This window comes from Eptatretus burgeri, chromosome 17, assembly GCF_056783735.1.
Source record: "Eptatretus burgeri isolate ZD-2024b chromosome 17, Ebu_testis_v1, whole genome shotgun sequence".
Classification (NCBI taxonomy): domain Eukaryota; kingdom Metazoa; phylum Chordata; class Myxini; order Myxiniformes; family Myxinidae; genus Eptatretus; species Eptatretus burgeri.
Genome location: NC_140977.1, coordinates 50,611,296 through 50,624,110, shown reverse-complemented (window position 1 = coordinate 50,624,110; position 12,815 = coordinate 50,611,296). Strand labels below are relative to the sequence as shown.

At 45.8% G+C, this 12,815-nt stretch overlaps 1 protein-coding gene across 5 annotated transcripts in view; it reads left to right on the top strand.

Annotated features, from left to right (window-relative positions):
* The first annotated feature begins 5,366 nt into the window (after positions 1-5,366).
* LOC147010080 (cytohesin-1-like) overlaps positions 5,367-12,815 on the top strand; it is a 69,025-nt gene continuing 61,576 nt past the window's right edge. The window contains exon 1 of one of the 5 annotated variants that reach the window (XM_085863157.1): positions 5,367-5,524. The gene's annotated coding sequence lies outside the window, so the exon portion shown is untranslated. Of the gene's footprint in view, positions 5,525-5,685; positions 5,705-7,127; positions 7,198-12,815 lie in introns of those variants that run through there. The other 4 variants (XM_085863158.1, XM_085863160.1, XM_085863161.1 and 1 more) reach the window with 4 other exon arrangements.

Below are 12,815 nucleotides of genomic sequence, written 5' to 3'. Positions count from 1 at the left end.
AATGTTTACTTTTTGACCTCAAAAACAATAGGCTTCTTCCTTATGACGAACTCTACCATGTGATGTTTAGTGAAGATCGGTTTAAAATTGTGACCTTTACGCAATTGACATATCCATCCATATAGACTGTGCAGAGCAGCGTCGGTGCTGCCGGAGCAGTCTCCTGGGCTTTTGGGCACAATCCTGGATGGGTTGCCACTCTGATACAGGATACTCGAATGGCTCAATCATCCCAGCAAGCTGGTACTCATTTTGACAGACCGAGTCAACCCACTGGTGTTAATTTAGTGGAAATGGACCTCAAACTCAGGAGCCAAGGATGTCAATCCACCCCCCTAACCCCGAAGCCAACACCAGGCTTTTCGTGGTGTTAAAGGGTCTTCAACGGTCGAAGGGGTCTCAGCAGTCTAAAGTGTTGAAACGTAATTCTAATAGTATATAATTAATCGACGTATGTGTGTGAAGTCACAGTGCAACCGACGTTCAAAGAGTACGTAATTAATAGACATATAGTCACACAGCTTCACTGTAAAAGGAACATTCCGATAGTATGTAATTTATAGACGTTCGTGTCGTCTGCAACTAACGTTCATATAGGATGGGATTAATAGGCACGTAGTCGTCACAGACTGACGGACAGCCGGCTTCACAGCTTCCCGGACTGACTGATGGCGAAGGGTGACTGATGGCTTCGCCGTCTCACCGCCTTCCCATGCTTTTCGTTTTTATTTATCCATATGCCAGTAACTTAAAAAATATCCAGAATAATCTTTGCTGTGTATAATCTTTGAATAATAATAATGAATAATAATAATAATATAATAATCTTTGAATAATAATCAGCTTCAAGGCACCATTAGTCTTCACATTTGTTTTGGCCATCGTTGATCAATTCTTAAACCTATTAGTGGTTAGGGGGAGTCCATCGGATGTTCATTGAGCATCTTACCCCACGCAGTGTCGAAAAACAAGGACGTGGGTGGGGGTCTGCGAGCGGAAAATTTGATTGGTCGTAATGACATAAAATTCCATAATATTTTGTCCAAGTCCTGCTCAACGGAAGGTTTTTGAAAGTGCCAAAAAGGTGATTTGATTTCAACAGTGTTCAAGTATATCATTCAGTTAAAGTAAAATAAAGATTTTAAAGGTGGTTGAAAGTTTTTTTTTTGTTTGTTTTTTTTTGGAAGTTTGCTGCCATTGATGAGTCTTTGACACCACCTTATTGAACACATTACATTAGTTCTTCGGGCCTCTTGTATGTATCCTTTATGATGTCCTTAAGAACAGTAGGTTTCCTGTTTGGAATGATTTTCAATTTGGTTTGACTGACATATAAACAGACAGACAGACTACACAAAGTATCTCACTCCTCCCTGCACATGCACGACCTGAACAAATTCAAAGCCAAAGGACTGTTAAACCACAGGTTTGTTTCCGGTCCATGTTCAAAATACAACATTCCATTGAAATAAAGTTCTTCCTCCATCATAAACTGATGCTTGTGGACAGATGGACAGATGGACAAAGGAAACCAATTGCTTTACCCCACTTTTTGCTTTGTGTATGGGGTAATAACCTTTTCATTGTTATTATACAGACATGAAGACAAAGGCTTGATAGGATGGTAGTTTATGTGGAGCGCACAATACAAAATCAACTGAAAGACATGAAAGAATCAGGAGTCAGGAGTCAGGAGAAGTAAAATAAAATGTGGAAACGTCGGATTTCCCCCTTAATTAGGTTAAGGGGATTTTGTATGATGATGCATTTTCATTGATAGCATTTTGGTGGCTATTTAAAGTTACCCTTGGTCACTAAGAGCCAATCACGATGTTTGGACTGGTGTCACCAGATCAGGCAGGGCAGGAAGATGACTGCCGACCTGAAGGTCGGTCACGGGTGAGCCAGCCGAGTTTTTCATGACAATCCAACAGCACCACTGTCACATCTCTCTCGAGTAGCTCAGCTTACTAAGGCTTTTTTCAATCCACGTTTAATATTGCTACTTTCAGCAAGATTGGACGAAACATTCTGAGAAACGATCACCATACCATTGGATGTGATATGCTGGTAAAAGGACACCTTGAAAGACTGCAGGGAAGAGCAGAAAGGATTGAATAAAGGAGGGTGCACCAAAATCTGTAAAAAAAGAGAGACATGAAAGAGATTGATATGGATTAAATAGTTTCAGCCACGGGTCCGTTCCGGTTACCCGGTTCTAGTCATGTCAAAACAATCGCTGGCAACAGCATAGTCTACAGCCCCAAGTAAGTTGCTGGACCTGTTTTTCACGCTACAATACTCGGGACCGCAGAATTAACTGGGTGAAACGCCGAAAGATACTCGTGACCTGTCAAATTTGGCCGAGCAACCGTTTGTTACGAACTGGGCTGAGATCGGTTTGAACCGGCTTTTTGATCCACACTACAACCAGCCAAAACCATCAAACGAGGCAACTACAACTAGCAGATTCCAACCCCGAGACACGGTATATCTATTCGCAAACCAAATGTTCAGGGAAAGGATAACATGAAACAAAAACAATAAGAACGAACAACCTCAATAACGGATATAAATTAATCAATAATAAAACCTGATAACCCTCACAAAACCATTCATTACGTGCCCTCGAAACAAACTGGCAAATGCAGATTCCTCAACTCTTCTATCTTAGGGCCCATCCAGTCACATGACATATACAAAACAATGTCGAGAGGTCGCTTTCAGGCTTGGAGGCAAAGCCACGCAGGAGTTCTGGGCAGGTCCCTTCACAGGTAAATTACTCCGTGACCAGGGAGAGAGAGAGAAGTGGACGTGACTGGTCTGGATGGCGCGACTCAGCCGGCCAACATTTCAGGACCACTGCAGGGCTGGAGTCCATCTACAAAGAGGCAGTGAAACTCGGCTTGGACCGTCGGCAAAACGAAACCCAGACATCTCTCCTCGGAGCACAACCTTCTGGCTTTGTCGGCCGACTCCTTCCAGCGGTACTGCTGCAGCACATTGAGTCATAATGGCTTTGTTCATGTTTGTCAAAAGCCACCAGCCGTAACAGCTATTTCTTGCACTCCTTGTGGTTATGTTAACTGCCTTTATGATGATACACTCACTTTGACAACATGTACACACACACACACACACACACACCGATGCATTCTCCCATGGCAGGCTCATGTGTGCACTTTGTAAAGAAAATTTAAACAGAGGAAAATAACATAAAAACACACAGCCAGAGGTTATATGTGACGGATAGAACAGGAGGACAGGGAAAACCAACATCTACCTGCACGTTGTTGTTATTCTTAACCAATATTAAGGAGATAACTGAACTATACTAAGCAGTTTTACCCCAGTAAGAGTCACCCCACAACAATATCCTTGACCTGAGAAGTAAAGGGGAAAGCCAAGAGGTAATTGTCAAAAGTGTCTTCGCTCTACAGTTAGAGGGAACCTGAGCGATCTCCGGTAAGAGCGAAAAAGAAGTCTTCCTCACAAGCTCTCTCGGACATTGTTGAAAATTTATTCATTAAAACAGCTCCAAAAGTCCACATCATTCATACAAAATAAGTGAAGCTCATGAGTAACCAAATCCATATGCAACACTTGAATTATAACACATTCACCAGCAGGTGGCAACCTTTAACAACACACAGAACCAACAATATACATCACTGACGTCACTTTAATTTGGCTTTTTAAAAAAAAATAAGAACAAAGACTGACTTGTTTTCGAGGAAGTCAAGTTATTCCTATTGTACTGGTTGGTTATTATGAGCTGGGGAATTGTTGAGTAAAGTTAAAAGACTTCGTCATAGTCAATGTCTGAAAGCAGACCGAATAAGTGGTTTTTTGAATTTTTAAGACTATTTTCATTTTGTCAGAGTTGGTGTTTCAACAGCTCATGCATGGATTTATTCATTTGAAAAACAATTATCTCTCAATATCTCATCAAGTTTCAATCAGATCTCTTCATTAGTGAAATGGCTTTATTACATGGTTCATTGAGATGATAGTGACACAATTATGAAGAGTTAAATATACATTCGGTGTAAAAGGAAGGTGACTGTTTACCATAAAATCGAAAGTCGTGGAATAGCAAAGTGATGGAGAGCAGGACTGCCCACCTGGACAGTGGGGGAAATGAACAAGCAGGTGGGTGAACAAATGTGAAAGGAGAGGGAAGGGCAAAAGAAAGATAGGTCTGCAGGCCCAGAGGGGAGGGTGCGCGGAAGGTTCATGGGGATAGTAAAGAACAAGGGCGTGGACATATGGAAGATGACATCAGATGGTGGTGAGCCGTTCTTTCGAAAACTCTGACTAATCCGATATCACAATAACAATCCGGAATCGCAGTCACTCTCGCATTCAGAATCCTACATTGGAGAAAAAGGCCAAAATCCAGTTAGGGCTCATCAAGGTGTGAGCAATGATGAAATGAGGTGGGAATTCAAAAAGATCTTGGAACAAGATATTCACTTCTTATTCTTCAGTCGGCTCTTTGGCCAAATTCAGGTGGCATTCATCCTCAGTTTCCAGTGCTCTCGATCAAGCATTGCTGCATGCGGGTCCTCTGTCTCCCGGCCCCCGGAGCCTTCTCCAACATATCGATGGAGTTGAGAGCTGCTCTGACCCATTTCAGTCTTCCATGTTTAGGTGTCCAGAGTGTAAGGTTTTCACAACAAACCCAACAAATGCCAACATTTTTACACCCGAATACAAGCTGGTGAGGTTCATTCATTGGTTTCATGTATGGTGATTGGGGTTGCTTGGTGAATTATTGCTGAGAAGGTGGGCTGTGCCACTGATGAAGGTTAGCGCAAGAATTTGTAATTTGGTCATGGTGCTGGCGAACGTCATGGTCATGGTGGTCAATTTGGTCATGGTGCTGGCGAAGGTCATGGTCATGGTGGTCAATTTGGTTATGGCGCCGGCGAAGGTCATGGTCATGGTGCCGCCTACTCTTCACGAAGGACACCGTGGGATCTTTAACTTCCACCAACTAATGTCGGAAGACAGGTCACCCAGTTAACGTCCATCCGAGGGACAGCACACTGTGAGACACCAGGATAAGAGTCTACAGCGAGGTCGGGATTCGAACGCAGGCGAGATTGCTCAGAGCGGCGTGTGCGTGTCAGCCACAACCCTTTATGGTGGAGAGCTTATACATGCATCGCATGTCGGACAGAGACATTCAGAGACATCAATGTACTTTTACATGAAATGCAATGACATTTGTAGTCTGCTTGGTGGTTCTGTCTGCAATGCAGTACGAACTAACTTCTGACCAGTTCTCTTTACTCTTTAATTCTGCACTCCCCAGTCCCTCCCCCCCCCACCCACCCCTCCTCACCCCACCCCGCTGTCTTTCTTCCCCAAACAACCCTTTCCTTCCTCTTCATAGCCTCCCAGCACTACTACGTGGGGAGTAGAATGCATGGAGAAGGTTACTTTGTCGATCTCGAAAAGATGCTCCGTGGTCAGATGTAGCAGATCTACAGCAACGACGTGGAGCACCAGGAGGGAGGTAAGAGTCCGGGGAGGGATTCCATGTGGAACCCCATGCGTCATGTCATTGTTGCTCAATTATTTCGTTACTGAATATGCAGTGAATGTGTAACCACAATACATAAAAACTGCCGTCCTGGTACCACTCAGATTATGGAGCTGCATTGTGGAGAAGGACAATAAGCATCTCCTCCCGAAGGTATTATTGGGCTGAAAAAATTCCGTGGAATCTCTTGCATGTACAGGGATAACATGGCTCTGGATGTCACGGTAATAACGCCGATAAAAAACAATTTAATGAAAACTTTTTGTAAAGATCAAGTGTTGTTAAGAATTGAAGTTGGTTCTGCGGAGTGCAAATATAGACTGCAGGAAGCAAGAGATTTTGTAAAAGGAAAATTATTCAGCTTTCCTATCGATAAATGACCACAGAGACAGATGTCAGGGTTTGCGGAACTGAGCTTGCGACTCAGAGGATGGAGCAAACCCAGGGAGTGTGTGTGACACTGCCATGGGAAGCAGCAGTGAAAACATTTCATGACAAATCAAAAAGAGTAAAACTGTTCTTGGAAAAATGCATGCAAATCGAGCAAGAGTTATTAACGTGTTTATTGTCTTTCAAAACATTTGAGGCAACATATTCGGTTTGGTGATGCTGAGAGGTGCCGGAAATCCGAAGAACGATGCACTGAAATCACAGTGGAAACAAGAACAGCACTCAGTGGAGCGCATACCTCCACCAGTCTGAACAGTTTACATTTTGTATCCCACTGATAGGACGGATATGGATCTGGACCTGAGTTAAAATCTAATCAGCTTGTTCTTGGCACCTCTCCAACTCATCCACCAAGTATGGCCATAACTCATCCATAACTTTTCTTAGATATCATGCTACGTATCGTTTTTTGACCCCATCCATCTCTCTGGTGAAAAATCATTTGAAAAATGTAAAAACATCTCATTTCCGAATTCGGGCTTCACCAAAATCCAATCAATATGTCCTGGTCACACACCGAACAAATCCAGCAAAGATCATCTGAATCCGTCCTCAACGTTTTGAGATATCTCGCAATACATCGTTTCTGGCTCGATCTCTCTTTGAGGAAGAATCACTTAAAAAAATTCTCTTATCCAGATCCGGCATTCGATCTTCACCAAAATCTAACAAATTCGTCCTTGTCACAAACCCAACCTGTCGACAAGATTTTGTCTGAATCCGTCCACAATATTTTGAGATGGCATGCTCAAAGAAAACACAGACAGACAGGAAAACAGGCAAAGGAGAAAACATAACTTCCATCCACCTTCGGTGGCAGAGACTAAAATAATAATGATGCGTTTCTTCTTCTGTTCAACCTCAAGAATTGTAAGCCGCTAACAATGAATGTGGAAGAGAACGTTGTGTGGACTGAGCACGCCTAATATGCGGAGAGTGTGGGTGAGCGTGCCAAGTAGGCAGCGAGTGTCGGCGAGCGTGCCGTGGAGAGTGCGGGCGAGCGGGCCTCGTAGGCGGAGAGAGTGCGGGCGAGCGCCCCTCGTGGGCGGAGAGAGTGCGGGCGTGCGGGCGGACGGCGCGGGCGGTGCGGGCAGGCGGCGCGGGCGGTCCTCGCGGGCTGGCGCGCCTCGCGGGTGGAGAGTGTGAGTGAGGATGTTTTATCGACCATTTATGTTGTTGAGCACGTTCAATATGGGGTAAGTATCGTGAACAAGTTTTATCGAGCACAATCAGAAGTACTCGGCGTTGCCCGTTATTGCTCGGACTAATTTTTGTGAGGGCCTAAAATACATCCCTATTCCTGCTCAGGAATGTGTTTGGGGATTATTTGATCTTACCTTTCACATTGCTACTCGTACAAAAGCTGAGGCACTATTGAGAGATTAAATCAAAGAAATCCCCAAAAAGGAACTTTTTTTTTGTCTAAAACTCCCTGCAGGCGTCAAACATGAACCTCCTCAAGGTTGATGAAGATCCTTTCAGCCATCTCTGAGAAAAATGGTGACACAGACACATAGCCAAACGGCTCTCTTGTGGTGTAGATGAGTGTGGTGAAGCATATTTAAACAGACAGCATGTGAATCATCTCCCCCCACCTCCCCAACAATCGATTGTGCCCACATCTTTTCCTTTTTAACTGAGTATCATTGAGCTGGTTCTGAAGAGCAAGAGCTGTGCCCCTTCTGGTTGGCAGCCGGCAGCGATGGTGGGTTGGAATGTGGAGCATTTCCCCAGGAAGTCTAGAAACAAATGTGGAAACTCCAGGTTGTTCAACACAGCATGGTACATGCACTTCCGTTCCATGATCCTAAACATGAACTGTGCATTGTGTGCCTCAAAAGGGGCACAATGAGGTTTTTAATGTTGTCCGTTCAAAGCACTCGAGAGTCGAAGCAATGGATTGACACAACGAAGGTAACAGAAACAGCGGGTAACATTTGTTTTAGTGATAAATCTTCCTTTCAATCAGAGTGGAGCTCGACAGCATCGAGCTATTGATCAGTTTGACCTCAGATGTCGGGGCATCAAATTGCATCACACAATCACATGGCATTTGTTTCCTGCCTTCCCGTCCACTTGTCAAATGCCGTTGATGATACACTCTTTCATGCCAAGAGAATGTTGCCGATATGTGCAGGCCTCGCTGCGGGATGCCATGCTTACGTCATAAGCATTGTGACGTCACGACCTACACTTCAGGTGTGTGTCTGGTTCTAACGAAACATAATGTCTGTGCAGCACTTACTCACACCAAGATGATTTATAGTCTCAAACAGCATGGTGAAACACAGACATCACAACAAGTTGGTCGTCGTCTTCACACATGTTTGTCACAAGGTAATAAAACAAATCATAAAGCATTTCTCAGTCAAAAGTTCTGCGACTGAAAAGATGTGGCGTGCATCGGCTCGCTACACGCACCTCTCCACACGTCGTTGCAGAGATTGACGTCACAGATTTGCAGTGTTGTCATGATTTGCACCAATTATAATACAAACAATTCTTTTCTACAAATTTGTTTATAATATTGGTGATATTATGTTTATTTGAAATTTATTCAGACCAAGCGGTCGAAATGGTCAAGGGTCTAAGCTGTCTAATATGTTTGAAGGGTGTAAGGGGTCTAAATGGTGTTGAGGTCGAAGGGGTCAAAAGTGTCTTAGGGATATTTTTGGGTCATCGGAGTCTGAAATAGTCTTCAGCGGTCAAATGGGGCTGAGCAATGTAAAGAGTCGAAAGATACATTTCAATTGTACATAATTGACGTGTGTACAGACTGCAACCGACGTTCAAACTTGTGTAATTAATAGGCATGTAGTCACACTGCTTCACTGTGAAAGGTGCATTCCAGTCGTATGCAATTAATAGATGTACCTGCAGTCTGCAACCAACGTTCAAACAGTACGTTTTAAATAGGCACATTGTCACACGGCTTCACAGACTGACCGTGCTTTTCGTTTGTATGTATATGTATATATATATATATATATATATATATATATATATATATATATATATATATATATATATATATATATATTGTTGCAGGCCGGCAGGGTCGGGTGAGAAGACCACTAGGTGGGGGAAGCTACGTCGATTCCCACAAGACTCCCCGGAATTGTAGGCCGTCGCTCACGGATAATTCCGTGACGCGGCAGGTCGCTTAACTGACCGTGGATGCCAATAACTCAATCGCGTGACCTCGGTACTATGGAATTGGAATTCTATGGAATTGGGTTACCTAATTAACCACGTGGTTTAACCACCGGGGAACCACGCCCTTGGTACGCCTTGCCAGAACCGGATCACTCTATCCGGATCAGATGCAGCCGAGCGGCACTGCCAAGGACGTACAGGCTAAAAGGAACAGACCATTTGGAGTAGAGACCCAGCTAAACCTGGATTCGAACCATGCTGGACCAATGAGAGAAAAGACAAAGGCGGGCTGGAAGTATTTGTACAACAATTATTTATTTACAGCAGGCGAGGAAAAGCATGTGGCACAACAAAGGTTTATTGGGTATGTAACGCAGGGAAAGAGGAGAGGGGTGTGGGGGATGCGACAGTTATACAAGCAACTTACTAAAGCAGACACAGTGCAGATTATTCACAGTAACAGCAATAAAATATCTTCTACAGGCTTACTTAACAGACAGGCACCAGCACAATCAGACACACACACACAGAAAAAGAAACCCCAAATGAAGGACTTTTGCAGCAAGGGAGGGAGGGGGTTGGGGTTATAGTTTTCAGTACCTGGGCGTTTCGGGGGAGCGGATGCTCCGTGGTGCGGTACCCGATGATAGCCGCGTCGTTCTGGCCACAGCCGTACGTGTGGAGATCGTGTTCCGAAGGAGGAGCTTGAGTGGAGAAAGGCGGAGTCCAGAGTGTGAGGGTGGAGCAGTAGGCGGGACCAGGCAGGAGGCGGTTCGTCAAGACGAGACGTGGGTGGAGTCAAGTAGCAGGAACACTCAGCGTGAAGACACCCACACAGAACACACACAACAACCACGACATGGAGGATTTCTCCGTGTTTTTTAGAGCCCAGCGGTCGGGGGGAGGGGCCATGCCGAATCCGACATCATCGCCTGAGTCGGCGTTCCCACTGGCCCCAACCCCTCACGTGGTCCGCCATCCTGGGCCAAGTTTCGGCCAGACGCCGGTATAGCCCGCCCATCTGGGTGCAAAAGCGTACATGACACACCGCACACGTCTGGCCTCGGGGAGACGGTGGAAGCTCAAAGCGCCAGTCTTCTCCATGGTGCACGTTGCGATTGTGCCTCAGAAGTGATCGTTGGGGAGGGTACCGTGGGTTGTCATGCTGTGGGAAGCGAGACGAGGGGCAAGCGAGGCAGATTTACCTCAGAAAAGAAAAGGTGGGAATAAAAGAAAAGGGAAAAAATGATTTAATAACCTAATTGAAGCCCATCGCAATGCGCCCCTGTGTCTTCCCACTACACAAGGAAGGGATCTAACCACACATATATTAATGGAATAACTGACTCGGGACAACTGTATGTTGTATGCAAACGGTTTTGAGAACCGTAACAATACATATATATATATATATATATATATATATATATATATATATATATATATATATATATATATATATATATATATATATATATATATATATATATATATATTGTTGCGGTTCTCGGAACCGGAACACCTTTGTGAAAGTGTTGCAAGGACTGGCCTGCAGGCAGCCGCGTTACCGGGGACTGCATTGGGCAGCCCGGAAATCTCCTTGTTGTATAAAGGCCAGTTCAAATGGACTGTGAGATGGCGTGTGGCCTGCCTTGTTGGGGTGAGTTGCCTCCAGCAGCCAGGAAAAATAATAAAAACCAACAAACAAAGGACCATTGAGGGCCCTGAAGACTCCTGATCATCGGTTGCCTGCTGTTGCACTCATCCCCGAATGTTGCCTTTATTGTTCTCTCCTCGAGTCACAGGTCCTGGGCCATGGGTAATGTAAATATTAGAAATGTGTATAGTTCTGACCCACCTGTATGTTTGTTTAGTTCCGGCAATATAGTTAAACTGTCCGAATAAGTCTGTTAATTTAGTTATGCAGCGCACTAGGTTATTTATTTTTGGGATATGTATTGAAAATCTCACATTCAGGGATCTGGAGGTAAAATGTACTAGGGGAACCTCCACCTGCATGCCACATGAATGTTAACGACTCGGGTCGAGTCGAGCAAAAGGGTGTGGGGTAGTGTTACGGTTCTCGGAACCATATGCATACAACATATAGTTGCAGGGCCGGGACGTTGGCCACGGGCACGACCGCTGGCTGGAGCCGTGAGTCGGCTTGACCGATTGCCCGGAATTCAGATCGTCGCCCCAGATAAGTCCGGAGTCGACGGGTCCTCTATCGGACTGAAATTTGCCAATGGATAGACCACATGGGGTAGGGTCGATTGCCAATTTGAATTTACCTAAATACCCACGTGGTCCAACTACCGGGAAATTTCACCTTCGACGGAACTCGTACGGAAACAAGCCGCTTAGCACGGCTCGTTCCGTCTGCGATTCCGAGCGGTTTAATCGCCAAGAACCGTCGGTCCCGATTGTCCCGTTACAACGGCCATGGCAATGGCCTTGATAATTTTCCCCAGCATGCGACGCGCTCATTCAATGAAGGAATTGACACGAATGAGCTGAAAACATTTAACAAATGGGGGTTTATTTATACAACAATAATGGGGGGAATTAGGGAAGCATGTAAGAACAGAATTAAACCAAATAAAGCAAGGCAATGATATACAGCGAGAAAGCACTTATACAATTCACTACCTACTGACTGGCACCACAAGCACACATATGCACACACCCAAAAATGGTCGGACCAGGTGGTCTTTGTTGAACTATCTTGGACCTGCCCGCCTCATGCGTTCTTCAAGGAGCAGGTCCTCGGGGCCGAACTGGACCCCCAGCACGATCTGGACGACCCAAGCGAGTGAAGGCTGGCGGGAGAAGACCCTCCGTGCGCAGACACTTTCGAGAACCAGCGGAGAACGACAGGAGGACAACGCGCACACCATGCCAGACCCAGAACCAACTCGCGCGAACGCGCAGACCGTGCCTATAATTATACCCCCGCTTCAGAGGGGGGGGGGGCCTCCGCGCGACCCTCCCTCTCTTGCTGGCTGGTTTTGGCGCACAGTCGCTCTTTGTCTCTCTCTGGCCAAAACGGGTGGCAAGCCCCTTCATTGGCCCGGGGGCGTGGTGACGTCACGTGGCCCCCTTTCCTCCTGTCGCGGGTCCGGATTGGCCGAGTGGCGGTCACCCCACCCGCTGCACACCGATTGGTCGATGGCCGCTTCGCGGCTCCTCCCCGAACTCCGCCTTCTTCCAAAGGACTGCCCCTCACACAGTCGGGGAAGTCTGATTGGCCGAGCGGTCACCCCACCCACTGCACGCCGATTGGTCGAGGGCCGCCGCGTTTCTCCTCCCCGAACTGTGCCTTCTTCCAGAGGACCGCCCCTCTCACAGTCGGGGAAGTTGAGCAACATATTTCTGCAGGGGCTCCGCCCACCCCTGACATCGGCCTGAGCGAGGTGAAGGTGAGGGTGATGCGGTGTCGTCGGCGGTGATGTCGGTGGTATAAATATAAACGAAAAGAAAACATGACTCTTAAAATAACTCCACAGCGCAGGAACATTTAATTACCCATTAGACTCGGGTCGGGACCCTAACTGGCAACATGTACTTCCCGATATAACTGATCTAAAGGACCTGTATGTTGTGTGCTCATGGCTTCCAGATTCGCAACAATATCGTTGTCCCGAGTTAGTTATTC